At 58.7% G+C, this 26413-nt stretch overlaps 1 protein-coding gene across 5 annotated transcripts in view; it reads left to right on the top strand.

Annotated features, from left to right (window-relative positions):
* The window catches only part of CCDC85C (coiled-coil domain containing 85C), a 77029-nt gene that overhangs the window by 1548 nt on the left and 49068 nt on the right, over positions 1-26413 (top strand). The window lies entirely within an intron of this gene.

Here is a 26413-nt window from a genome sequence, read left to right as displayed (position 1 = left end):
GACCTGGGCAGCGTCCACGTGCGTGCCCACCGGAATTGCAGCTGGGCTCCTCGCGCTGCCTTGGTGGCTGAGAAAGAGCCGGGCAGTGCGATGAGACTCCCAGGCAGCTGGGCCAGGGGCCCCCGGGGCTGAGAGCCTTTCTGGTGTGCCATCAGTCCTGGACTCAAGGAGGAGGGACCTTTCTGAACCGAGACTCTAAGGCTTTCCAGAGGGATATGTGCTTGGAATGGATCCTGGCTTTTCTCCTCTGCCTACCTCTGTGCCTTGATCTGTGGAATGGAGTTTTCCTCCCTCTTGTGGATCTGAGGTGGAGATAAAGCTCCCCCAAGGGATTTGTAAACTGTGGGTCGCCGTGCAGGAAGTGTAGTAGTGGTAGGTGGCCCGGGTGTGGGTGGAGGACCTTTGGCCTCAGGAAAGCTCAGCTACTGTCTTCCACGGTGGCCCGGTGGCTGCTGGGCCCCCAGCTTGAGCAGCGGCTTCTGTTCCCAGCGCTCTGATCCGTGGCTCTCCCTGTCTCCTCGTTCTTCCACATTTTTGGTGGCTTGGCTCCCAGTTGTGGTGGCATTGTGCTGCCTGAACTATTTGCCTGAAGGTGGAGATTAAACAGCCCTTTCTGGTTCTCTTTGAAGGCTTTCCTAGTTCAGAGAAAATGTGTCTGGGCTTTAAATGACTGTCCTTCCCCAGAGTAACGCCTGAGCGGAGGAGGGACGCTCCCTCTCTGGTTTGATGGGGGCCAAGTGGCCTCTGTGGGGTGTTGGGGTGGGCACTGGCCACATGGAGGTGGGGAGAGCTAGCACAGCACAGTTTTTCCTTTATTTACCTTCGGAGCCTGCCAGTTCAGAGCAGGACTGGGTTGAGAGGGATATTTTGTTACTGATTAGCAACTCAGGTTTCCCTTTGTAACTCTGTACCCACCCCCATTTCCCACCCCAGCCTGCTGCTTAAGGCCAGTGGGTGGTTTAATTTGTCGTGGTTTCTTGGGTCTAGGGACTCAGGAGTGCCAGCCTCTCTGGCCTTGCCGCCTTGGGCGTCTTGGGAGGGGCAGATTTCTGGGCCTCAGTTTCTCCCAAGTGCAGGGAGGGATCGCTGCAGCCGTGTGGCTGGGAAATGAAACGTTTCTGGTTTTCAGCTGCGTCATCAATGACACTTGGGAGAGAGTGGCCCTGAGCACTCTGCACCGAAGTGCTGGGTGCTGCTGTGTGCTCGCAGGGAAGTTCTGTCCTGCTTTGGACACAGAGACGCGGCCCCTGCCTGGCTCAGTGTTCAGCCATAGCGGTGGATGATGCCCGAGCCGGGGACCAGGGGGTGCGTGGGAGCTGAGGTGGAGAGTTTCCTGCAGAGTCCCCCCCTCCTTCCCCCCCAGCCCCCAAGTCCCAAGCTCTCTGGGAACAGGCGCGCCGCAGATCTTGTGGCAGGGCTCTGTGTTGGGTGAAACACAAATTCAGCAATGCTTTCACTGACTTCAGTTGCAGACAGGTTGGTGTTTACTTTTGTCTCTTGAAGTTCTGCGTGGCCTTGAGATAAATTCTCCCAACAATGTGAATAGGATGCCTGGAAACAAGGAAAGTCCCTTCTCTTAAAAACTACTTTTCTGGGGGCTCCTGGGTGGCTCAGCTGGTTGAGCATCCGACTCTTAATTTCGGCTCAGGTCATGATCTCACCATTGTGAGATTGAGCAGGCTCTTTGCTGGCAGAGTGGAGCCTGCTTGGGATTCTCTTTCTCTCTCTCTCTCTGCTCCTCCCCTGCTCGCTCTCTATCTCTCTCTAAAAATAAATAAAGATAAACTGCCTTTCTGTGCTCGGATCTGTAGTTTTACGTGGGGGGGGGGGGGCTGGAGGAGATGGGAAAGATAAAAAGCCTCAGTCTGGGTGGTGGAGACAGTGCGGTGGAGACTGGGCTTCTGCCTTACATACTTGGTCTCTGTTCATCCTCACGAGAACCCTGGGAAGCAGTATTAGCCCCATCTTCAGATGAGCAAGTGGAGGCTGAGAGAGGTTCTGAGCATTGTGTGGGAAAGCAGTGGAGATTGGAAGTGTCTTAGCACCAGTTACCTGGTGGGGGGAGGCTGCAGGGGGAGGTGTGGGTTGCCGGGCGGGGGTCGTCCGGGGGCCGCTGGGGCTCATCCATGGCTCAGGCCGAGTGAGGGCCGTCCTGCCAGGACTCTTAACAGACATTGTTGACTCGCGACCCTGGTTTGCTCTCGTTTGACATTCTGGGAAGTGTCACTTCCTTATCGGTGACCACAGAGCAGATGTTTGATAACCCTATTACCCGGAGGGGTCAGACTGTCTTCATTCGAATCTGCCTCCTCCTGGTCTCTGGGACAAGTTACTTAACTTCTCTGAGCCTCTCTCTGCTTTTCTGCAAAGCGGGGCTAAACCCAGAGCATCCCCTTTATCCACCGAGGTCGAGGGAGGTCAGGATCTGCACACAGTGAGTCTCTGTAGTTGTCAGAATCCTTGTGCTGCATATTTCTTTCCAGGCTCCTCATGAAAAAACAAAAGGGACCCCTTTGCAAAGGGGCCTGCCAGGCAGACTTTGGTGTTCTCTTCAAAACTCTGCTGTTTAGACAGCTCGCCTGGACCTTTGAGACCATAGCACCTGCTCAGATGGGGACTGTGGCCCTGTAGTTACCTTGGAAGTAGCCGGGTGCCTGCAGCCAGGGTCGGGGTGGGGGGGGGGATGCCCAGGAAGGCCGCTGTGGCCCACCTGATTCCCGACTGCCCTTGGCTGGGTGGAGCCTGGCAGCCCAGAATGCATATGCAAACAGGCCTTTCTCCCAGGTTGTTTTTGACCAAGGTCTGGGCTGTGCTGTTTGAAGTCTGGACTGGAATGCTCTTTGCTGTACTCATGCGGGACAAATGAGGCAGGAGAACCCCAAACTCAAGAAAGTCACATTTGCCCCCTTGAACTGATAACTTTCAAGCAAAAGCATTTTCTTTTTTCTTTAAAAGAATTTTTTTAATGTTTATTTTTGAGAGGGAGAGAGAGAGACAGAGAGTGAGTGGGGGTGGGGCAGAGAGAGAGAGAGAGACAGACAGACAGACAGAATCTGAAACAGGCTCCAGGCTCTGAGCTGTCGGCACAGAGCCCCATGAGGGGCTTGAACTCGGGAACAGCTAGATCGTGACCTAGGCTGAAGTCAGACTGAGCCACCCAGGCGCCCTCAGACAAAAGCATTTTCAACAGTTTCCCTCCCACCCCTCCCCCACCCTTGCTTCCCCCCCTCCCCCCAAGTCCCTGTATCCACATCCTGCCCTCCCCAGGCACACCCTTGCCCATTCCCCTTTAACTAACCTAGGGAAATCAGGACCTCCGGCAGCCTTTGTATGGGCCCTGTTTACTTTTTAAAAGTTTGGGTGAAAAATTTCAGCTTCTCAGAATAAGATGGATTTATTCTCCTACTTGTGTTTTTTGTTGATTTCGAGGGAGGATGGAGGGAGGGTGGTCTGGACCTTGAAAAAAGGCCCTGAATAGGTCTTTTATTAGGGGCCTCCCAGCTCAGTACCTCCTGGGCAGGATCACTAAGAAGACGGCTTTTCCTCAACCCAGCTAGGTCTGGGAGCAAAGGTCAGCGAAGACAATGGGGTGGGTTAGATTAGTCTTTCCCCCTCCCTCCCCAACCTGACCCTGACCTTCCATCTGGGGCCTTGGGGTGTCGGGCCCCCAGGGCCAGGCACAAAAGGAAGGCTGACCCTAAGAGGCTTATTGGTAGGTGACCCTGGGGAAGGCCAGGGCGTCCCCAGCACTTCACAGTTTACCGGAAACACCTTCCCAGCCCTGACTCCATTATGCTCAGAGCCCCCAAAGGGTCCCATATTGTAGATGGGGAAACTGAGGCTTGGAGAGGAGCGGTGACTTACTCCAGGTCCCATACGACTGCTTGGGGGACCTAGGGTCCATGTTGGGTCTCCTGTGTCAGAGTCAGGCCTGCCACTCTGTGTGTGCTGTCCCTTGGCCCGGGATGTTCTGTCTCTGTCGGGCTAGGAGAGACTCCCATGGGAGGCCCCACCAGCAATGGAAGGCCTCCAAGAGCTTGGTCCCTGGCAGATGGACACAGGGCCGGGGGCAGCTCCAGAGCCTAGACCTGTGTAGCAAAGGTGCGGCACCTCTTCTGGGGAAGCCAGACCCGGTGCCTCATCCCTGCTCTCCTGTGTGCCTGTGTGCCAGCACGGCTCATGGAGATCCGTAAAATGGGGGGTGTGGGCACAGTGCAGGCTTCTCTTCGCGGGGAGTCCTTCCTCGCTTCTTGTGTTTTCATTCCCTCGCGTCTCTCCCAGGCTGGCTTCCCCTCTGCCGTGGTGACCCCACCAGACCCCCTCACCGTGGCCCGGCCTCTGAGCCCCTGGCACACAACTTGGGTTATAATATTGTCCCCAGAGCAGCATGATTAGCGAGGAAATCCTCTGCTGCTCGTAATCTGCCTTTTCCACCCGTGGGGATTTTCCACCCCATGCTTGTCGGTGTCATCAGCACAGAGAACAGGACGCCTGGGACCTTAGGCGAGTTCCGGAACCTTTGTGGGCCTCTGTTTTCTCATCTGCAAAGTGGGAGGCTGTTACCAGCCTTTGGGTTGACGGGAGCGGGGGGCACAGTGAGGCGTGTGAACTGTGTGACGTGACCGTCTTCCACCGGTTAGTCCCCCCCCCGGCTGCAGCACTCAGTGCCAGGTGAAGCCTCGCCTTGCCACCTGCTCACTGAGCCCCTAAGCCTCAGTTTCCTCACCCGTCCTGAGGATGGTAACACCCTGGTCCCAGAGCTGGGCCTCCAAGGGTAGGTTCGGTGGCCTTCCACTGTCACCCGGACCCCTGCAGATTTGCCGCCTCGGGGTGGGGACGGGGGACCCCTGCCACGTGCTTGTGAGGACAGCCTTGTACCCACCTCTTGTCAGAGCCAAGTGATCCCTTGCCTAGTTGGACAGAGGGAGACAGCATTTCAGCAGGAATATGGCAGCATGAGGTCCGCAGGTGGGTCTGACCGCTGGTGCCGAGAGCCCGGGAGGAGCTGGGGTAGCCCTGGGCCTGGACGCCTCCTCTGGCGAACTGAAGGAACTGAAAAAAAGCCTTGGGGCCGGGTTGCTGCTGCTGTAAGGCAGGGAGGGCTGTCAGCCCAGGGGATGCTGTGTCCAGCCTCTGGGGGAGGGAGCCCCACGGTTGCAGCCATCCAGCCTTTGGCGCCCACGGAGAAAAGGACCGAGAGGTCCAGGAGGACCCCGGTGGCTCTGGAGGTGGGCGGCTCCCCAGCGGGGGAGGTGTGCCGGCCACAGCCTGGAAACCGGGTAAAGGGTGTTCCTGACCCCACTGCAGCGGGATACCCCCGACAGCTCTGGGGATGCGGTTGTGTGAGTGGAGAACAGCGGGCAGAGAAGAGTGGAGAATATTTGGGAGGCAGAAGGGCGGGGCCGGGTTGTTGAGAGAGTTTGCCCTTCAAGCAGGAAGGACGACACGGGCACACGCTTATTGAGTGGTTACTCTGAGTTATGGGTGCCACGCACACGGGGATTCATGTGGGCTGGCTCGGGGCGTGGCGATTCCGTCACATTCATCCGGTGGCTGTCATGGCCGGGCTGGGGACAGCAAGGGAGGAAGCCTGGAGCCTCCGAGGTGGCCGTGGTGATAGTGGCCACAGGAGAGAACCTTCCCTGCAGGTTCTCAGACCGGGCGGGTCTGCTCCAAAGCAAGGCTTTGGCCCAGCCCCTGTCTTCCTCCTTGTGACTTCTAGGGTCAGGCAGTCCTGAGCTGGTGGGGGCCTGCCCTCTCTTGGCTGTGGCCTTGTTCCGAATCCGCTCACGGAATAGGCACAGCCCACTGCCACTCTCTGCCCACGCCTACAACCTGGGTGCCCAGGAGCCGTGCAGGGATGATTCTGGCATTTCAGAGCTGGGAAGCAGGCAGTTCTGTCTTCCTGGAGCTGGATGACAAGGGCGCCCAGGTGCCATCCCCAAACGCCTGGTGACAGAACAAGCTTGTCTGCTAAAGGGATGGGATGCTCCTTTGATGGTGAAAAGTCAGGAATGGTCCCCCTCCTGGTAAGCGCCTAGAACTTGCTGCTGTCACACATTCCCCTGCTACTGTCCCGTGCCCGCGTGGGTTGCCAGGGGCAGGTGGGTGGAGGGCTCTGGGGCAGGTTTGGAGCTGGGTCACCCAGTAGTGGTGGATGCCTGCTCTTGAACGAGTCCCTGTAATGGTCTCCAGCTCTCCGGGGAGCAGGGCAGAAAGCTCAGGAGTTTTATTGATTTGCCTGTAAATGTTCTTGGGCTCGCCCTGTGCGTGGTGTTTGAACAGGGGGTGTGGAGCACTGTGGATTCTCTATTTTTTATCTATTAAACTATTCAACAATTTTTAAAAGTGTTTTTATTAAAAGCTTTTTTTTAATGTTTATTTTTGAGAGAGAGAGAGAGAGAGATGGAGCGTGAGTGGGGGAGGGGCAGAGAGAGAGGGAGACACAGAATCCGAAGCAGGCTCCAGGCTCCAGGCTCCGAGCTGTCAGCACAGCGCCCGATGCGGGGCTCGAACACATGAACTGTGAGATCATGATCTGAGCCAAAGTCGGACGCTTAACTGACTGAGCCACCCAGGTGCCCTCCCAATTTTTTTTTAATGTTTACTTATTTTTGGGGGAGAGAGAGAGACTGAGAGTGGGGGAGGAGCAGAGAGGGAGACACAGATTCCCAAGCAGGCTCCAGGCTCCGACCTGTCAGCACAGACCCCCGCGTGGAGCTCAAACCCACCAACCTCGAGATCATGACCTGAGCTGAAGTCAGACGCTTAACCGACTGAGCCACCCAGGCGCCCCTGTGTATTCTTTAAGTGGGGAGCAGGAGAAAGGGAGGGGATGTTGCTGTGTAAAGGTTTGTTAAGTGGACCACTAACAGATAACTCTGGGTCCCCTAGGGAAAGCCCATCAGAAAAGGTCACAGCTGGAACTGCCTACAGCCTGAAGAAAAACCCAACCCAGGGATTTGGGGAGGGGAGTGCAGGTGCAGTGGGAGGGGCTTCACAGATCCCACCTGCCCCAGCTTGTCCACTACCCAACCCCCAGCCCTGCCCTCCCCAGTCACCCTCCACCCCCCTGAACCAGATGTGCCTGGGCTCCAGGTGTTCCTTCTGCCAAGCCTAGACTCTTCCCTGGTCTCTTCTGCTTGTACTAACCTGCTGCACCTTTGGGGCTCAGCTTAGCTCCTGATCTTAGCCACCCCCTCTGCTGAGCTGCTGGCACCCCGAAGGGGTTGAAAGCCCAGGCGCTTCTGGGACTGAAAGGGGCACGATGAAAAGATCAGATCAGGCAGAGAGGGCCACCTGGGCACGTGTGGCCGGGCAGGTTCCAAGGCCTTGTGGACTGGAGCTCCTGCCTCCCCCCATGCCCACACCTGACCCCGTACGACTTGCCACACCCTCTCTGAGCCTTTTCCTCAGCAAAGCTGGGTTCCCAGTGGGGCCCAGCAGACCTTCTCCTTGCTGTGGGAGCTGGGAGGCTCTTAGCACCATGCCAGGCGTGTGTAAGTTCCACTCAAAAGACAGTTTTGGAACCTGCCCCTCTGTGCCAAGGCTGTGAGTCAAGAGGACCAGGGTCCTGGCCACGCAGGCTCTGAGATAGACAGATGATGGACTGGGGGCCCCAGCTCTGTGTGGCCGAGCCCTGGGGCGGGTCCCCTTTCCCTTCCAGCTCTCTGCCAGTGCCTTAGGACTCCCGGCAGTTTGTCAGAGGTTTCCGGCTTTCCCAGGCACGGCATTTCCTCCGCCCTGAGATACCATCAGTCGCAGATGCCCTGTGCACTTAACAACGGCTTTTGTAGGGAGGGGAAGACCCTACAGTGAACGCACATATTCGCTCTAGGAAGCACCCCACATTGTAACAGAAACGGGAAGGTGCTCGTCTTTGAGTTCAGGAAATAGCAAATGGCAAAGGCCTCCGGCTGATGGGGAAGCTGGAAGGAAAGGGCCACAGACGCCCGTCATCAGTGGCCCCGTCAGCTGACGTGCTCCCCACATCTGGGTATTTGGGGGCACAATGTGCCACCCGGCACCGTTCTGTGCCTCGGACCACACAGACACAATCAGCGGCTTCCGCCCACTTCTGACCCCACTGTGTGCAAGTGACAGCCTTCTCTCCAGGCCCTCATTTTCTCATTTGAAAGATGGGGGGCTTGGGTGGACTGTGCTGAGGGTCCCAGAGACCCTAGCCTTCTCCAGCCCCCTGACTCAGTTTCTACAATGGACAGAGGCACAAGGGAAGGGCCTCCTGCCTGTCTTCGGTCGTCTTGGTGGCTTTGTGGTTGGTGCTCAGCTTGGGGCAAGTCTCACAGTTGAGCACCTGGGGTGACAGAGGTGCCCTGTCCAGCACTGGTTGAGGCTGAGGTTTTCGCCAGCCTGTTTTCGCGCAGCCTGTTTTCGCGGCCAGCCTGTTTTCGCGCAGGGCCGATGGGATTACCTCCCTTTGCCATCCGATCTCCTCTTCTGAGGCTAGCTAACGGGTTTGGCGCTGGGAGACCATGCTGGGTCCCAGTGCCCCGGTGTGGGGTTGGCTCGGGACACGGTGAGGTTTCCTTGTGGGGCAGTCCTGTCTCTGCCTGGTCCACAGCCTCCTCCCCGCACTGGCATGCCGTGGGTGCTCCGTGTACATCGGGAGAGGACTGGGGGTGGGAGGAGGCACCTCACGATGTGACCCTCTTGTTGCTTTAAATGTACTTTGGCCACCTGCCCCTCCCCCCAGCCTCCCCATTTGCTCCATTTGGCACCAAATGGCCTTCAGTTACTTTAGGAAAAAAAAAAAAAACAACCCTCCCCCCTGAGGGTGGGGGCTCGCATACTCTCCCTTCCCTGTCTCCCTTAACAATTACCAAAAAATACACGCTTTTACCGGTGGTTCCTAACCGTGGCTGCGTATTAGGTATCGCTCGGGGAACTTTAAACAATGCCGGTGCCTGGACCTGCCCCCAGGGATGGGCCCAGTTGGTTCTGGAGGCTTCGGCGGTTGGGCAGGCTTCCCTGGGCATTCTGCTGGGCAGCCGGAGCCCTGTGGGAAGCTCAGGAGAAAAGCCACTGGGCCTGCTGGGGCCGCCCAAGCTTAAGATGGCCTGTCAGCAGGTGGGCGGGGGGCAGCCGCTGCCCCATGCTGGGGCGGCTGGGGCAGCTGGGGCGGCTGGGGCGTCGTCGCAGAGCCTGGCCGATTGGGGTGGGGAGGCTGGTGTCAGCTCCTGTTAGCAGGAAGGGAGAGAGAGGCCTGCTTGTGTCTCCCCTTGCTGACCTTTGCTGTGTGGATGCCCTGGGTGGCAGCGGGGGGTGGGGGGGGAGCTGCCTGGCAGGAGCGGGAAACTGGGTTTGAAGCTGGATGTGCATTTCCAGCCCTGGATGCACTGGACTTGCTCCCCTCCTCCTGTATCGGGCTGCCAGGCGTGGCCTTCAGCACCCCCACTGTGGGGTGCTGGCCCACCCCCGATGGGCTTGGGGGCCTTTTTAGGCTGCATTCAAGGGGACAGATGCAGGCAAGGCCTTGTGGCACTGACACCACCTCTATGGAGAAGCGTCGACCCATTTCCAAAAATAGCCCATCCCCTGTCAGGGGAAGCATCTCTTTGTCTCCCCAAATCAGTCTTTCCGTCTCCCGGGCTGTAAGGCAATAAGGAGGCACGCTCTTGTCTTGGAATCAGAGGCTCCCGGAGCACCCGCCCCCCGCCCCCCACAAGGGCCTGATTGTGTACGGGCCCTGAATGTGCCCGCCTGTCACCGAGCGAGCGCGGGCACCGGCTCCTCTGCCTAATGAGCCCGCTCTGGGAGTGGCCCTTTGTGGTGGGTTCCGGCTGCCTGTGCCAGAGCTCTCAGAAGGCTCCATTTCCCGGCTGCCCAGCGTCCCTCGTAGCTGCGGGGACAATGGGACGCTCCCCGCCTGCCCTTTCTCCTTTTTTCTGTCTTTTCCGTATTTTCTGGAGTGTGCACACCCCACTTTTATACCTGGACAGCAAATTGAACAGTGACTTTGTCCCTGTCTCAGCGCCGTCTGTCCTGGCTGGCCGGGACGCCCTCCTCTCTCCCTCCTTTCCCAGCCCCTCCTGTGGGACCTCCCTGCACCATTGTCTCCTTCCTCTTGTGCTCCTTCCCCTGCAAACGGGCTCATGTTTCCTAGTCCAAAGCAGTGAACAAAATCCTCTCCCTTCTGTCATCCTGCCCGCCCCCCCCTCCACCCCAGCCCCAGGCCGGCCTGCCTCCTCCCCACCCCCCACTGGCTGCTTCTTGGTCCCCGGCAGGCCTGCCCCTGGAAAGGTGACTCTGGCTTTGCCCAGCGGCCTCTTGTCCTGACGTGTGGGTGGTGTTTGATGCCCACTCTGGGCTTGTTTTCTAGAACAGGGTGGGCTGCATACCTCCATCTTCTCTGATAGGAGCTTCTGGCTCTCCAACCCCACCTGTGCTGCGCTAAGCCCCCTAGTCTCTCTGTCACCTCTTGCTGCTGTCTTGAGCCCGGGCTTCCAGTGGCCTACCAGTCACCATCCCATCGACTCTGTTCTTTGGGTTTGGGTCCCTTCCTCCCTCACCTGTGTGCCCGTAGCCTCTGCCTCACTGGTGGCCACCCTGCTCCAAGGTTTCCTGGCTCGAGCCCCGAGCCGCACTGGCCACAAGTGACCGCTTCAGTTCCATTTAATTAAGATTAAGTACCATGGAAAGTTTCAGTTCCTGAGTCACATTAGCCCCCTTGCAAGTGCCTTGCACCTGTTGACAATGCAGAAAAGGAATCTTTCTGTCATTCTAGAGACTTCTCTTGGGCGGTGCTGATTCAGACAGCTCCTCGCTGGGCCGTATAACTTTTCACTTGGCCCCAGAAGGAAGCGCTGATGCTTGGGCGTGGTGTTGGGGCTCCCTCCTGTCCCCCCTCTGCATCCTTCAGGGATACAGTGGGCCCTCAGGGCTGCCGCTGGCAGGATCGCTCTTTCCTACCTCCTGTACCCGCCCAAATCCTGCCCTTCCTCTGAGGCTTGGGGCAGCCCCTGGAGGTGGCCAGTCATGGGATGTGTGACCAGCTGATCTTGTCTACTTGGAATCCTTGAGCCAGGATCCTGGTGGTGGCCCTACAGCCCTGGAAGCCACCGCAGCTGGTGGCCTTATGCATGGGTTCACATGCGTGTGCAGGAAACCCAAGCTCCGAGAGGCCACACGGCTCCAGGAGGCTCTAGAGGTCTCCCTGCAGAGCCCAGCCACCAGCTTCTTATCCTCAAAATGAGGCCAAGAGGCCTGCGGGATCAGAAAACAAAGAAAATGGCTTTTAAAACAGTGGAGTGGAGTGGGGCGGGGCCGGGCAGGGTGGCAGCGTGGAATGGACTTAGGCCAGCCGCTGTTCCCTCCTGTCCCCTCCCCTCCATCTAGGGAGCTTTCTGGAGAGGCTGCTCACCTGCCCGGGCTTGGTTAACCAAATTTGAGCCGTTGATTCCCACGGCTGTGGCCATGGCCGTGGCCGTGGCCATGGCAGGTAGCAGGCCGCCTCATCACCTCAACTCTTGAGCTTAAATGAGCTGCCTGTGTCCAGCTGTGGGTCATTCCTGCGGCCAGTCCCTGGCAGGTGAGACCACGGGTGCCACACCTCGGGCTCTGGGGTTGTCCCCGTGGCTCGCTGTGCCTCCTCGTGCCCTTGCCACGCTTGTCCTGGTCCACACCCCCGCTGGTGTGTGTGTAAGCGGGGGTGGCGGTGGTCGGGGTGGTACTGGTGCGATCACAGCCGGGTGGAGCTCTCTCTCTTGTCCCCTGCGAGGGCCTCACCCCGGAACGAGGGGCTGATGTTCTCCCTTCTCTGACCTTGGGGGCCGGGAGGCTCAGAGGAGAGCTCCTAGTAAGCCGTCCTACTCCGGTAATGCACACAGTGTGGACGTAGGAGTTATGGCAGGTGGAGGATCCCTGACGTCAGTAACCTGGAGGTTCCCCCACGACCTGCTGCTGCCTTCCCTACCCCCTGAGGGCATGTCCTGTGAGCCTGGGTCCTGCTGAGGGCAGAGGGCGGCTCCCGGAGAGTGATCAGGATGCCCTGGCGATGCTCCCTGCCCTCCCCACCCTGAGGGTGGTCTGAGCCTGGCGCCTTTCATCTTGCCCTTCCCTCCACAGAGACCTTAATCCCCTTCTGCGGAGTTAAGACCTTGCTCCTGTGAGTGCCAGCCAGGTTGTGGACGGCGTGATCCGCTCCCCAGTGTGTGGTGCCGACGTGCTGTGGGAAACGGCGACGGAAAGACCCCTTGTTTCTGGTGCAACCCAAAGTCTGAGCATGAGGGAGGGCAGAGGGGGAGCAGCCGGCCCCCCTGGCTCTGCCATCTTCTTCCCTGAAACTTTGGCCCAAGCAGGCACCCTGGAACCTCCTGGCCTGGGACTTTATTGTAGGAGGAAGATGCCCTCTCCCCTGTGCTGACCTGTCCGCAGGTGCATTCACCAGGGTCCACGGCAGGGTTCAGGAACCCCCGGGGCCCCTGAAATGACTGTGTACTCATGCATGTTTCCTGGGACGTGACCCATAGCTTTTAGAGTGGTCCACAGCCCAGGAAAGACCAATAACCACAGTAGGAGAGTTCGTGAAGTTCCTCCATGAAGCCTTCAACGATAACAAGAACCACAAGGTGAACATAATGCTTGCTCGTGATCAGGCAGCTGCACACAGGACACAGCAGTGTCGGGGGAGATGGAAAGGTCTTCCTCAGCTGACCGGGCGTCCCGGACACCCGACAGTCTCGGCTTGTGTCCGTCACCTGGCAGGTTTGGATGGCAAGCTCTGTGCCCGCCCCTGGCCGCCCTCCGTCTTTAGAGGTCACCACTTACACCTTCTTCCTGAAGCGGTTTGTGTTTATGTGTTAGGATCGTGCAGGTGTTTTCATGTAAATCTTTTTGGCTTCCTGGACTTCTCCCTCCTCGTGGTTTCCTTTCTGCCTTGATTTCTGCCTGAGCCTCAGTTTACCCACCTGTACGATGAGGCAGTTGGACCAGGTCTTCAGAGACTCAGAGATCCTGGAAGGACTTGGTGAAGTTCTAGGTGCCTGGGTCATCTCCAGGCATCAGCCTGGCCCCTTCACGTGCGGCCAAACCAGTGCCACTTGGTTGGTTTGTTTGTTTGCCTGGTTTTTGCTGCTCTGGGGCCTTGAGGACCCATAGTGGCCCAGTTTCTAGCCTCTGGCCCTCACTGTGCGAGTGCTTGCCCAGGTGGGGGAATGATCTGACCCAGAATCAGGAGGCGGCAGCCAGGAGGGATCGTTTGCCACTCTCCCCCTATAGGGAGATCATTTGCCAGCCCGTCCCCCTATAGGTCTCACCTGCCGCGTCCCCGAGGCCTCCAGGCACAGCAGCCCTTGCCAGCAGGAGCAGAATAAAAACAGGAAAGTCTTCTCATTTTCTTCTTTTCAGTTGCAACCTTGATCCCTCCTCCCTCCTCCTACAGACCAGGCCTCTGGTGACTTTTGAATAGGTCTGCAGGCTCCCTTTTTCCCTGGCTAAATATACTTGCATTGGTGTCTTACTTGCCTTGATGAAAACGGCAGCTTGGGAGCATCCAGGGAGGCCCGGGAGTGAGGAGGGGGTGATTGGGGCACTGGACTGACCCAGCCAAGGTCGTCTGACTTTGAAAGGTGTTCATTTACTCGCATGCTGGCCGGTGCTTTCTGCATCCTGGGTACCAGTGGTGTGGAGTGGCTTCGTGGGGCGGAAGGAGTCCCGTATCCATCTGAGACACCTGTGTCCCCTACATCATCCCTACCTGCCCCTCCCTGGTTTGCTGAGTGTGAGCTGAAAGAAGCAGGAAGGGGGGCGCCTGGGTGGCGCAGTCGGTTAAGCGTCCGACTTCAGCCAGGTCACGATCTCACGGTCCGTGAGTTCGAGCCCCGCGTCAGGCTCTGGGCTGATGGCTCGGAGCCTGGAGCCTGTTTCCGATTCTGTGTCTCCCTCTCTCTCTGTCCCTCCCCCGTTCATGCTCTGTCTCTCTCTGTCCCAAAAATAAAATAAAATGTTAAAAAAAAAAAAAAAAAAAAAAAAGAAGCAGGAAGGAGGGTCCCCGTGGCTGGATGCATCTGGGAAGCCTGGGCAGCCACCCCTCGGGGGAGGGGTGACCAGGTGGGCAGGGAGGCCCGAGGGGAGGTCGAAGGGGTACTGGGCTGGGCTCGCGGGCTTCTCCCTGCAGATGAGGAAGCTGAGGCTCGCCGGGAGCCACGAGCGTGACAGGGCTTTGCTCGTTTGTGTAGCAGACGTTTCCGAGGCCGCCCGTGGCCTGGGGCTCCTGGCAGGAGTGACTGCCTGTTGCCGTGTCCTTCTGCACCTGGGAATGAGCCTTCAGGGAGGTGGGGTCAGCCCACTGCAACGGCAGGGAAACGGGGGTGGCACCTCATAGGGCCGGAATAAGTCCGGGCACATCCATGCTGGTTTCCGATTTTTCCTTTCTAATAGATAAGGAAACTAGCAAACACAGCCTCTGTCAGAGGCCTCGAATGGGACTTAGTTCTGACCGTTAACATCACACACTGCAGCTAGTTTTGGTCACGATTTATAGAGGATGGGGTGAAAGATGGGCTTGGAAGGGAGCGACTGGCCGCAGCAGGGGTGTCGGGGCTGACAGAGTCCCCAGACACAGGTCTCTCCCGAAGCTGGTGATTGTGTCCGATCACATGCCCCAGCGCCCTTTATTCCTGTCCGCAGGTTGTTTCCTTTTTTCCCCTAAAGTTTATTTATTTATTTATTTTGGGAGAGAGAGAGAGAGAGAGAGAGAAAGACAAAGAGAGAGGGAAAGAGAGAATCCCAAGCAAGCTCCACACCATCAGCGCAGAGCCTGATGTGGGGCTCGAACCCACGAACCGTGAGACCACGCCCTGAACCGAAATCAGGAGTCGGACGCTTAACTGACGGGTTCATCCGGGCGCCCCCTGATTGTATCCTTCTGATGCCGCGGGTGATACGAGGCCCCCAGCAGGCCTGAGCTGTGTTTGGCAAAGGCTGATTCGCCAGCACGTCCCAGGTGAGGTGGTGGTTCAGTTACCTGGCCCCTGAGGGTCTGCGCCACCTGAGAGGGTCCCGAGGAACGGTCCTCACGCCCGAGCTCTGGCCGTGGGTCCACCTCTGTGATCCTAGACGAGTTGAGCAAAGCCCGATGCCTCAGCTCTCGGCCTCTGCTAGACGGGGTGACCCGTCTGTTCCATCCACGGGCTGTTGGGGACGGCACGCTGGTGCGCGTGTGTGGTGGCTGCAGCCGCTCACCCGGTACCCCGTGCCTCCTGCACCTTCACTCCCATGATTCCCGAGAAGCCAGGGCACTTCGTTCCTCCATTTGACCAGAAGAGGAAACTGAGGCACAGCAGGTATAAGTAGGTTGAGGTCCAGTGTAGAAAGGGGCCGGGCTGGGATTGGACTCACAGCCCTCTGGCTCTGGGGCTGCGTTCCCAACCACGACCCCGTCAAGAACTTTCCCCCATTTGCAATAGAGAACTTAGAAGAATGATCCCCTTGGGCCCCAGCACCCAGGCGGCCTCTGGGAACCCCGGGGATGTGGCCAGTGGGGATAGTATCAGTAATTGGCGTGTTTCGTCACCTCCCATGGGAGAACCGGCTGGTTAAATGGGCTTGTTAAGGAGACAGTCGGGGCATTCTAGTTTCTGGTGCGGTTTTTCCCCTCTCCGTGGGCACTGGGGCAGTTGCGTGCACTTGAAGGTGGAGTACTGGCTCCAGAGCCACGCGGGATTTACTTTTCCCACGTTACAGATTTCTCCTGGTGCGTCATGCACCCCAGATGTCGTCTCTGCCTTCGGTTTGCCCTGAGATGCACAGCCTCCTAATTTATCCTGGGATCCCCTGACGGGGAGGCCGGGATGTCTGCTGATGTGTGAGCCCCACCGGGGCCGGGAGGGAGTGTGTGCAGGCAGGGGGGACCAGGATGCTCGCGTGCTCCAGGCGTCTCTCCCGCCTTCCCCGACAAACCTCTGCAGCTGCGGGCTCACCTGGTCCTTCCAGGCTGCGGGCTCCCACCGGCTCCCACCGGCTCCCACCGGCTCCCACCCTCCCGCCCTCCCCCCGATTTATCACTGGTGGAGATACGGAGCATCCTTCTCCCCTGAATAATCCATAGCTCATTGTGGAAAGCTCGGAAGACACCAGGAGTCTCCAAATTGAAATTTAAAAATCGTCTATAATCCTGTCCTCTGGAGAGAACTGACATTAGCATTTTGCTCTGTTTCCTCGATCAGGAAACGCTGGGTCTAAGGAGAGCTCTGTATACCTCTTTCTTTAGCTTTGTATTTCGAAATGGTTACAGCCTCACAAGAAGTTGCCAAAGCGGTAGAGAGGGCTCCCCTCTCCCCTTCCCCACCCCCCCAGCTCTTCCCCCAGTGGTGACATTTTAGTACAGTGTGGTATCGAAGCAGGACCGTGACCTCGGCACAATGTGGTGGCGAGACACAGATCTTGACTCAGATGGCACCTGTTTTTACCTGCACTCCTTTTTCTCTGCGTGTGTAGAGTTTTGTGAGATTTTAGCCTATGTGTAGAGTTGTCATGCTCTTTTAAAAATACACTTTGCGGGGCGCCTGGGTGGCTTGGTCGGTTAAGCGTCCGACTTCGGCTCAGGTCATGATCTCACGGTCCGTGAGTTCGAGCCCCGCGTCAGGCTCTGTGCTGACAGCTCAGAGCCTAGAGCCTGGAGCCTGTTTCAGATTCTGTGTCTCCCTCTCTCTCTGCTCCTCCCCGTTCATGCTCTGTCTCTCTCTGTCTCAAAAATAAATAAACGTTAAAAAAAAAAAATTAAAAAAAAATACACTTTGCTATCTGGAACCATTTTTGGTTTTACAGAATCATTGAGGAGACAGATGAAGTTCCGTGACCTGTGTGTGTGTGTGACCAGTTTCCCCTCCCTTGTGAGCTTCCCGCCGTACTGTTGCCCCTTTGTTGCAAGCAACGAATCGATACTGATCCATTAGTATTAACTAGGTTTCCTGAGCTTTTATGTCACGTCCTTCTTCTATGCAGGATCCTTATCCAAGACATAATTTTTAAAAAACAATTTGCCGCAGAGGCACCTGGGTGGCTCGGTCGGTTGGGCGTCCGACTTCGGCTCAGGTCACGAGCTCGCCGTCTGTGAGTTCGAGCCCCGCGTCGGGCTCTGTGCTGACGGCTCGGAGCCTGGAGCCTGCTTGGGATTCTGTGTCTCCCCCTCTCTCTGCCCCTCCCCCACTCACGCTCTGTCTTGGTCTCTCAAAAGTGAATAAACGTTAAAGAAAACTTACAAAAAACACAATTTGCCCTGTAATATCCCTGCAGTTGGTAATCTCACTTTTTTCTGCAGGAGATGTTGATTCTGTCTTATTGCATCATGGACTGTTCTTTGAACATGTCTTTGCTTGCTCCTTCTGTTACATGGACGAACCCCCCCCCCCCAACTCCTGCCCGCCCGGGGTGGGGAACGTCAGAAGGGATGCTGTGGTCTATCATGGCTTTTTTGGGCACGTCGGTCTGTCCTGACAGGGTGGTCCTAGGGCCCGGCCTGGCACAGTCCTCCGTGTGAGGGGGGGACAGCTTTGGCAGAGGCATACAAGCCTCTCCCAGCGGCCCTGCAGCTGGTCCTGTGCTTGCCTCCTGGGACGGATCACCTGGGACAGCTGAACCTTCGTGAACACGAGGGCGTGTGTCTGTGACAGACCAGACGAGGTCACACGGGGGGCAGAGTGTGGCAGCGGAGGAAGAGGTTATAGCACACGGCTCTGGGCACTGGGGAGGCCGGGGGAGGCACGGGGGAGGCCCCGTGATCTTGGCTGAGTCCCACCACCTCTGTGAGCCTCAGTTTCCCCCGGGGAAACCGGGCACACTCAGATGTCCTTCACGGCCTGGCGAGAGAAGCAAATGAGTGAGGGTTTGTTTGCAAAGTGCAGTGATGTGTCCGGTGAGGCCAGAGTAAGTGAGTTACTCTTCATTACTGGTGACCAGTAATGGTTGGGAACACAGATTTGATTTGATTTTTTATTATTTTTTAAGTGCTTATTTATCTTTGAGAGAGAGAGAGCACGCGCGCCTGAGTGAGGTGGGGCAGAGGAAGGGAGAGAGAGAGAATCCCAAGCAGGCTCTGCACTGTCAGCTTGAACCCACAAACTGTGAGAGCATGACCTGAGCCAAGATCGAAGGTCGGATGCTCAACCGACAGGAGCCGCTCAGGTGCCCTGAGACCACAGATTTTAGATTTCGAGACTAAACAGCCTTTTCTCTGACCTGCTCCTGTGACCCACCATACAGCCCACACGTTGCTTGGTTAAGAATAACTCGAATCTGGGGCCATTTCCGAGGGGTCGTTGACCCCGCCCCTCCTCGGTGGCCTTTCAGGGCCAGGCCGCCAACAGCAGGTCCTGCCGACAGGATGTTTCTCTGCAAGCCCATTGAGAAATCCCTCTGGAAATCCTCCTTTGGCTCTGGGGCAGGGAGGCGAGAGAATCGAAGACAATGGGGACCACGAAACAAAAGGCACAATTGTTGGGGCCGTCTGGGCAGGGTCACTGGATGCCCTGGGCCAGGGCGGGCAGACCCACTGGGCAGGTCATTGATTTGCTGCCCACCCACTGGGCGGCCACAAACAGGTAACTTCTGGTGCAGCCTGCCCATGGGGCTCTGTCCACCCACCTTGCCCCGGTCTTCACTCCGCAGAGCTCGGTGGTGGGGGGTGAGCCTGTGCCCCCGTGTCTCTCAGTACTGTGCTTAGTACTGGCTTCACTCTTTCTGTCTCGGGGCCAGACTTTCGCCCTCCCACGCCCACCCTCTGCTCCACTTCCTGGAGCCAGCCTCCCAGCTGGCCTCCCCACCTCCAGGATTGTCCCCCCACCGCTCACTCTGCCCTTCTGGAATATTCTTGAAACATAGCCTCTGCCCTGCCCCCACCCCTGCAGGGACCCTTGCCTCAGCGTGGAGTTCGGGCTCCTGAGGAACTAAGTTGGAGGTGCTCTGGGCTCCGACCTGGACTCCTTTACCACACCCTCTCCCATCTCTTCCGGAAGCTTCTGTGACCCCAGGCCAGTAGCAGTCCCTGAATACCGTCCAGGCATTTCCACACCCTGTGCTTGGATGTGGTTGTCTTCTTCCTGACCTCCAGTTCCCTTCCCCTTCCTTGCTCTCTCCTCGCCTGAAAAACTCCTGCTTGTTTTCAAGCTCCGGCTGAAATGCCACCCCCTTTTCACACTTCCTCTCCCCCAGAGTCCAAACAGTCCCTCTTGCCTTCGCCCTCCGTGCTGAGTATGGATCTGAGATGTATTTCGTTCTGTCCAGGCTGTGACTGTTTCAGTACCAGCCTCTGCTGTGCATTCCAGGGTCGGTGCTGTTCCCTCGCTGTCGTTGGTCAGGCACTCGGTGGCTGTTTGCCCAAGGGCCACACCCGAGCTGCCTGCGCCTCCTTCCTCTAGGACCCAGGGGGCCCAGCCTGTTGCTTCCCCACCCCGTGGCTCTGGCCACCTGGATGGCTGAGTTCCTGGAAGTGTGACCCTTTGGTGGAGGCCCCGGATCGGATCGTGAGGCCAGGATGAGAGGCGGGCCCACCCCAGGGACTCGCTCTGAGTGCATGTGGTTTTTACCCAGGGGGTGCTGCTGGGGTCATGCCCCAAGCCCCACTCCGCCTCATACCCCTGGCCCCAGGCTGAGATCCCCCAGGCTGTGGGACCAAGCTGGATGGGGATGCATGGGGGGGCGGGGGGGGGGGCGGGTGTCTGGCCTCAGGCCATTTCGAGGCAGACAGTCTGAAGCCCTCTGTGCCTCAGTGTCCTCATTAGGAACATAAAGATGGTGAGGTCAGGAGAGGTGACAGCAGGTGCAGGCTGGTGTGTGAGCCCCTCCCTAGCCGCCCCGTGCTCACGGGCCCTCCGTGGGGTGGGGCGTGGGCAAGGCCCGAGAGTCGCCAGGCAGTGACCCTCCGTCCACCCTGGCCTGCCTTCAGCGATCCCAAACAGGCACCCTTGCCCTTCGGGCCGGCACTGGCCTGTGTTTCTTGCCTGGGCTGTTTGGGGCTGGGTTCCGGGAAGATTCAGAGGATGAAGGGGATGTCGCTGCCCCTGGACCTCTGGAGCACCCTGGGCTCTTTGTGGGTGACCCTGTGGGTCCTGGGGGGTGAGTCGGCAGGAGCCCGGGGTGGGGGGGGGCTCTCCTGCCTGCCCCAAGCCCCAGTTCTCAACTGTGGAGCTGGCCACCAGCTTCTCAGATGAACCGAGCTGCCGATGTGATATGGGAGGCTGAGGCGAGGGGTGTGTGGCCTCTGAGCAGGCTCCCCGAGAACAGGGCCCCAGGCGCTCTCTGGCCTGCCCTGTGCCCAGTGCCCGGAGTGGGGCAGGAGTGAGGAACGTGTGTGTGTGTGTGTGTGTGTGAGAGAGAGAGACACACACACACACACAGACTATATGAGTTTGCGTGAGAGAGTGGGTGTACGTGTCTGTGTGTGTGTGCATGAGCGTCTGCGAGAGTGTGTGTGTGTGTGTGTGTGTGTGTGTGTGTGTGTGTGTCTTCACAGCCTGCACAGCCTGTACCCGCTCCCTTTGGCCACGTTCGATGGCTTAGAAGCCTCCCTCCCCACGGCTTCTATTTTCGTTTTTCCCTTCAGTGGAACAGTCACAACCGCGGGGCCTCTGGAGTGACGTGGCGTTTAGCACGTGTAATTGGGAGAGGGGACACTTTTGTTTCTTTTAATATCCACGCTCCTTCCCTCAGCTCCTCCTGAGAGCAGAGCCAGCTTCCCTAAGCTCTTTCCCAGGGTATTTAACACTCTGCTGGGCGGTTTGACTGTACCCATGGAAGGTTCTAGGTGACATGTGCTCAAGACACCCCCCCGTCCCGTCCATCAGTCCCCACTGAGTGCGTGGAGGGTGACCCCCCCCACCCCCAGTGCCCGGGCAGTTGTTGGGAGCAGCTCCCAGAGCATATAGCCCCTCCCTCTCTAGTGCTTATGAAGCCCTCATTGTAGGTGAGGAAACTGAGGCCCAGAGCATGGAGGGAGCTGCCCAGGTCGCGCCCGGGGAGCCCTGAGCCCTGAGGTGCCCCTGGGTTCCAGTGTGTGTGTTTCCCCCCTGGGATGGTGTCCGGGGGACGCTGGACCAACGAGATGGAGGCCCGGGGGGTGTGGGCGCCCACCGTGGTGGCCAGCCTCCCCGCCAAGGCTTCCCTGGGGCACGAGCCTGGACCCGCTTGGCCGATGGAGGAGGAGGCGCCCTGGGGGCGTGCAGGGGAGGCTGGGGTGACCTCCAGTCCTGCCACCCGCGGTCTGGGTGGATTGATTGTCTCAGCTGCTGGCCTCAGTCTGCTCCGCTCTCAGGTGGGCTCAGGGACACTCAGGTGGTGCCGTGCGCCGGGGATGCACCACCCACGCGCAGCCGGTTCTCAGACGGTGGCGATGCTGTTCATTCATCAGTGTTTATTAAGTGCCCTGCGCGGGAGTGACGAGCAAGACGCAGACTCGGAACCACAGAGGAGACAGGCCAGGGGTGTTGTCTCTGGGGAGGTGGGATCCAGCCCAGCTGGTGCAGGTGCAACCACTCCCCCCGCCGAGGTCTTCCTCTGACACTGAGGCCTCCGGCTGCAGAGCTGATGGGGGAGCAGAGTCCCTGGGGTGTATGGTCATTGGTGCTCCCCTTTGTACCCGGGCAGCCTGGGTGGGGGGGGGGGCTCACCCGTGGGTGCGGGTAGGTGCTCTGATGGAGGCATCTGGGGTGGTGGAGTGGGGAGGGTGGCATGGAAAGAGTTGCTACCTTGCTGTGTTACCTCGGGCGTGTGGCCTACCCTCTCTGAGCCCTGATTCCCTGCAGAGTGACTGACAGGGTCCCGCCCCTGGGTCCCCAAGGTGTTGTGGGGTGAGAAGATTGTAAACCTGGCAGAGGCCATGCAAATGTTTGGCGCCTTCCGGGCAGCCCACGTCAGGAGCTCTGCTCTCATCAGGTTGGGTGGGAATGGGTGGGGGGGTGACTGTGACTGCAGGCAGCTGCACGCAAGCCCTGTGACCACTGCGCCTCACATGCCCCGGCATCCCCAGGTCGACGTGGGCTTGGCTTCCTTTGATATATTTTGTACGATTATGTTTTACAGTTTATTTATCTATTTTGAGAGAGTAAGAGCATACGTGGGGGAGGGGCGGAGAGAGAGAGGGAGGGAGAGAGAATCCCAAGCAGGCTCCATGACCCTGGGATGGTGACCTGAGCCGAACTCAAGAGTCGGACTCTTCACCGACTGAGCCACCCAGGCGCCCGTTGGCTTCCTTTTAATACTCCCGGATCTCGCAGGTTCTTGGAGGTGAGGCTGTCGGGCCGGAGAGGCAGGTCCCACCGGGGAGGTTTGTGGCACGAGTGTGGACAGCACCATCCTGTCTCAGGGCCAGCGCGTTACCAGGCAGAGGTGGGGGGTGAACCTCCTGGGGGCTCCTTCTCCTGGGCCACCTTGGTCCTGTTCAGAGCAGGAAGGGCTGCTGTGTGCCCTCTGGCTGTGTTTGCCGTCTCTGGGCTGCTGGTCCTGGGTTTTAAGATGTGCTCAGCGGGGAAGACTTAGTAGCCACACTCTGGTTTGTACCGAGGCAGCTAGGAATCCCCACCGAATGTCACAGTGTCACTTTGTGATCCTTCAGCCCCTTTGATGTGCCCTCGGCCCCCTTTGTGGGGTTGTGGTTTCTGTTGGGGGATGGAGGGAGATGTGGCCGTCCGTCTAGCCGTCCCCGTGAGGGGCGCACGGACCGGGGAGGTTTGTCGGGTGAGTGGTAGATGAAGCTGGTTTTCTGTTGCTGCTTCGCTTCTGGACGGGAATGGGGGGATCATCTCCGCTCACAGGTATCTGACGGGGCCCAGAGGGTGGGCTCACGTTCCTGATGTCCACCCCGGGCCTCCGGCCAGCAGCCCACGAAACACAGACTGTGAGGGTCAGCCTGTGTGCTAACATGCCGGCCATCAGTCCGGGGTGTCCCGGGGTGGGCTCTTTGTTCCAGAAGCTGCCTTCCCATCGGTTCTGCTTTCTCTCTGAAAGTCTGCGAATGTCCCGGCCACCCAAGGCAGGGCCAGGGGAAGCCTGGTGTGGGGCAGAGTCTTCGGCACGTCCCTGGCAGCCTGCTGCAGGGCCTGTAGCAGGGGTGTTTGCGTGGGGCGTGGCTCAGAGGGCCTGAAGCAGGTGCAGCATGCGTTTCTGCCACTTTGTCGTCCATTTAAGGGGAAGAAGGCTTGCTGGACAAGCGTTTGTGCATGGTTTCCTCTCATGTTGCCAGCAGGCATTTTTGTAGTGCTGTGAGCACTGCTGAGTGATTTCTAGGTGCCGGTGCCTGCTGAGCCCTGCACGCGTGGTGACCAGAAAGGGGTGGCTGGGGCCCTGCGTGGTAAGCGGCGCACCAGTGGGCCCCTGATGGCAGAGAGGGGCCCAGGATCCGTGCTCCTGAGTCAGGAGGCCTCTCTGCGTCTCCCGAGGTCTTTGCCACTCCCCTCGCACAGCCGACTAATGCCTGCTGAGCACCCTAATCCCCGGTGCTGGCCCAGTGCTGGGTCAGGAAGCAGGCCCCACCCCACAGCTCCTGAGTCAGGGAACTGGGGCAGAACAGGCCGGATCCTGGGGTGGTGCCAGTTAAACAGGAAGGAGGAGGCACCGACCGTCCCTGCAGAGGCTGGGACCTGGCCCCATTCCGGGTGAGATCCAAAGAGCCACTCTCTGGCTGCAGTCCCCTCCCTCCAGGAAGCTTTCCTCCCTGTTGCTAGTCGAAGCCATTTGCTAAATGACCTTGGCAGGCACCCGCTTCTGGGGGAGGGTGGTGGGTGGTGGGATGGAAGGGGGTCTGCGTGTAAAAATGGGATGAGCCGCGGGATGGCCAGCGCCCACTGAGCAGCTTCCACGGCCCTTCCCTGGGGGAGCACCTGACCCGTGATCCCCTTAACCTCCAGATTCCCCTGCGGCATGCCCTCTGTGGGTCCTGCTTTGCAGAAGTAGAAGTGGAAACAGGTTTCAGAACATGCCCGGGTCACAGAGCTGTGAGTGGTGGGGCCACCAGGCCGACCGACCCCCAGCCTGCCAGTGGGGCAGGTGTGAGGACCAAGCAAATCACTTCAAGTAGACAAGGTCCCCACCCTGTGCTTGGTACCCAGCCTGGCACACCGGATGATGCCTCCTTTCCCAAATTCCCGCCTCCCTCACGAGGCTCCCTGTACCTGCCAGGTGAGCCCCCCCCCCACTCCCGGGTCTCCTTCGTCTTTATCCCCCCCACTGCCTGCATCTGGATTGAACTTTGCACTGTTCTCTGGGCTCAGCCCTGGAGGGGCGGGGACAGTGTGCCCGGCGCATGTCAGAGCCAGCATCTCTGCCTCCGGATCCAGGAAAGATTCCTATCGAGAGCTACCTGTTTCCACGCCTGAGCACCCAGAGAAATTCCCAGAGCCATTTCACTTCATTGAGCCGCCCCGGGGGGCAGGGTTCCCCTCGTCCTCTGCCGTGGCTGCCAGGTGGTGGGGGGTCAGAGAGCACAGTCAGGCCAAGGAAGAGTGAGCACTAGTTAACTTAGAACTTGTCTGAGAATTGAACTCCTGCACAAAGCTGGCAGCCGAGCGTGTCCTCTCTCAGGGAGGGCGTCCGGTCAAGATCTGGGGTTCCAGTGACGGCGCCTAAATGTGGCGATCCCCATCTGTCCTTCCTAAACCAGGGTGAGGAGCGGAGTCCCAGCAAGACAGGATCTGGGACAGCCCCTCATTTGCGTGTCAGCTCTACAGAACTTGTGGCGGCCAAGGATGCTCTACAGGTCGGCAGGCGTGAGCATTTCCAAAAATCTGAGGCTCAGAGACACAGAGAGCCCTGTTCAGTCACCCTGCAGGTGTAGTGGGCCCCGTCCAGGCTCGCCTGCCTCCACCCTCCACCCTTCCTTCCATGGAGGGGGCGCAGACGGTCTTGGGTGGGGGTTGTGGCGAGGGGTGCTTTAGGGGACAGTGGCGATAAAAACCAAGGTCCCTGGAAGGCCGCCCACCCCTCCCCAGCCGCAGCAGTGCACCTGTCAGGCCGTCGTGGAGGGCAGAGAGAGAGTAGAAGTAACAGGGTAGTAGGAGCACGGTGTCCCCAGGCCTGTTCAGGACAGCGAGGTTGGCATCACCAGGAGGCAGATGCTGCTGTGCCCCATCCTTGGAGCCAGAGCAGCCAGGCCACGGGGTCTCATCACCGGCCACCTGCTGCCAGCAGGGCCCTGTTCAGCCCACTCCTCCGTGGGGAAATGGGCCCAGACCTGGGGAGGGGCGACTGACCTTGAGGCTGTGGCCTCAGCTGCTGCTGGCACGTTGGTGACAGCTGACACTCCCTGGTGGTCCGGTGGTTAGGATTCGGGGCTGTCATCCCTGACAGCTGAGGGTCCCGGGCTGCTTTGTGTGAGACCGAATGCCCTGCAGTGGGGCTCAAAGCAAACCTCCTTGAGGTGGGGCCTTGGAGGCAGCACCCCCTCCTTAGTCCGTTCGGGCCACTGTGATGGAACAGCACAGACTGGTGGGCTTATGAGGAATGGAAATTTTTTCTTTTTTTTAACATTTATTTATTTTTGGGAGATGGAGAGAGACAGAGCATAGGCAGGGGAGGAGCAGAGAGAGAGGGAGACACGGAATCCCAAGCAGGCTCCAGGTTCTGAGCTGCCAGCACAGAGCCCGATGCGGGGCTCGAACCCACGAACCGCGAGATCGTGACCTGAGCCGAAGTCGGCCTCTCAACCGACTGAGCCACCCAGGTGCCCCGCGAGGATCGGAAATTTATAGATCACAGTTCCGTAGGCTGGAAGTCCAAGATCAAGGCGCCAGCATGGTTGACTTCTAGTGAGGTCGCGCTTCCTGGTTCATGGCCGGTGCCTTCTCGCTGTGTCCACACGGTGGGAGGGGCCGGGGAGTTCTCCGGAGCCTCTGTTGTAAGAGCACTGGTGCCACTCACGGGTTACACCCTCACGGCTTGAGCACCCCCATCTCCTGCCCCCGTCACCTCAACGGGCGTTTCAACATATGGATTTTGTGGGAACACAGACATTCAGACCAGAGCAACCCCAAACCCACAAACCAGCTCCCGGGGGCTCCCTCTCTTTATGGAGTCTTGGCCTCCTTACCCAGAAGGGAGCCCCCAGGGCGTCTCATCATCCGCCCTGGTCTCTGCACCTCTGGTGTTTGCGCTGGGTGACGGACTGAGCCGGGGGCATGCCAGACGGTGGCAGCAGCCGGGCCAAGATGAGGACACTGGGGGCTCCTGGACACCTTAGGTGGTGTGTGGGCAGCGGCCATCTCTGCCCGGTCTTTGGGTGCCCCCAGAAACGGTGGCGGCTTTCCTTGTCCCCTTCGGCACCAGGCTTCGCCCTTGGCCTTTACGTGTCCTGTCTCCCATGGTTTACCATGACACCCTAGCTCTGAGGTCACCATCATAGCATCTTGTACAGTGGGGGCTCAGAGGTCCCGTAGCCTGGTCAGGGTGGTCCCAATACCACGAAAGAAAA

The sequence above is a fragment of the Panthera pardus genome, unplaced genomic scaffold (genome assembly GCF_024362965.1).
Source record: "Panthera pardus isolate Hobbes unplaced genomic scaffold, ASM2436296v1 HiC_scaffold_24, whole genome shotgun sequence".
Classification (NCBI taxonomy): domain Eukaryota; kingdom Metazoa; phylum Chordata; class Mammalia; order Carnivora; family Felidae; genus Panthera; species Panthera pardus.
This window is presented reverse-complemented; position numbering and strand designations above follow the sequence as displayed.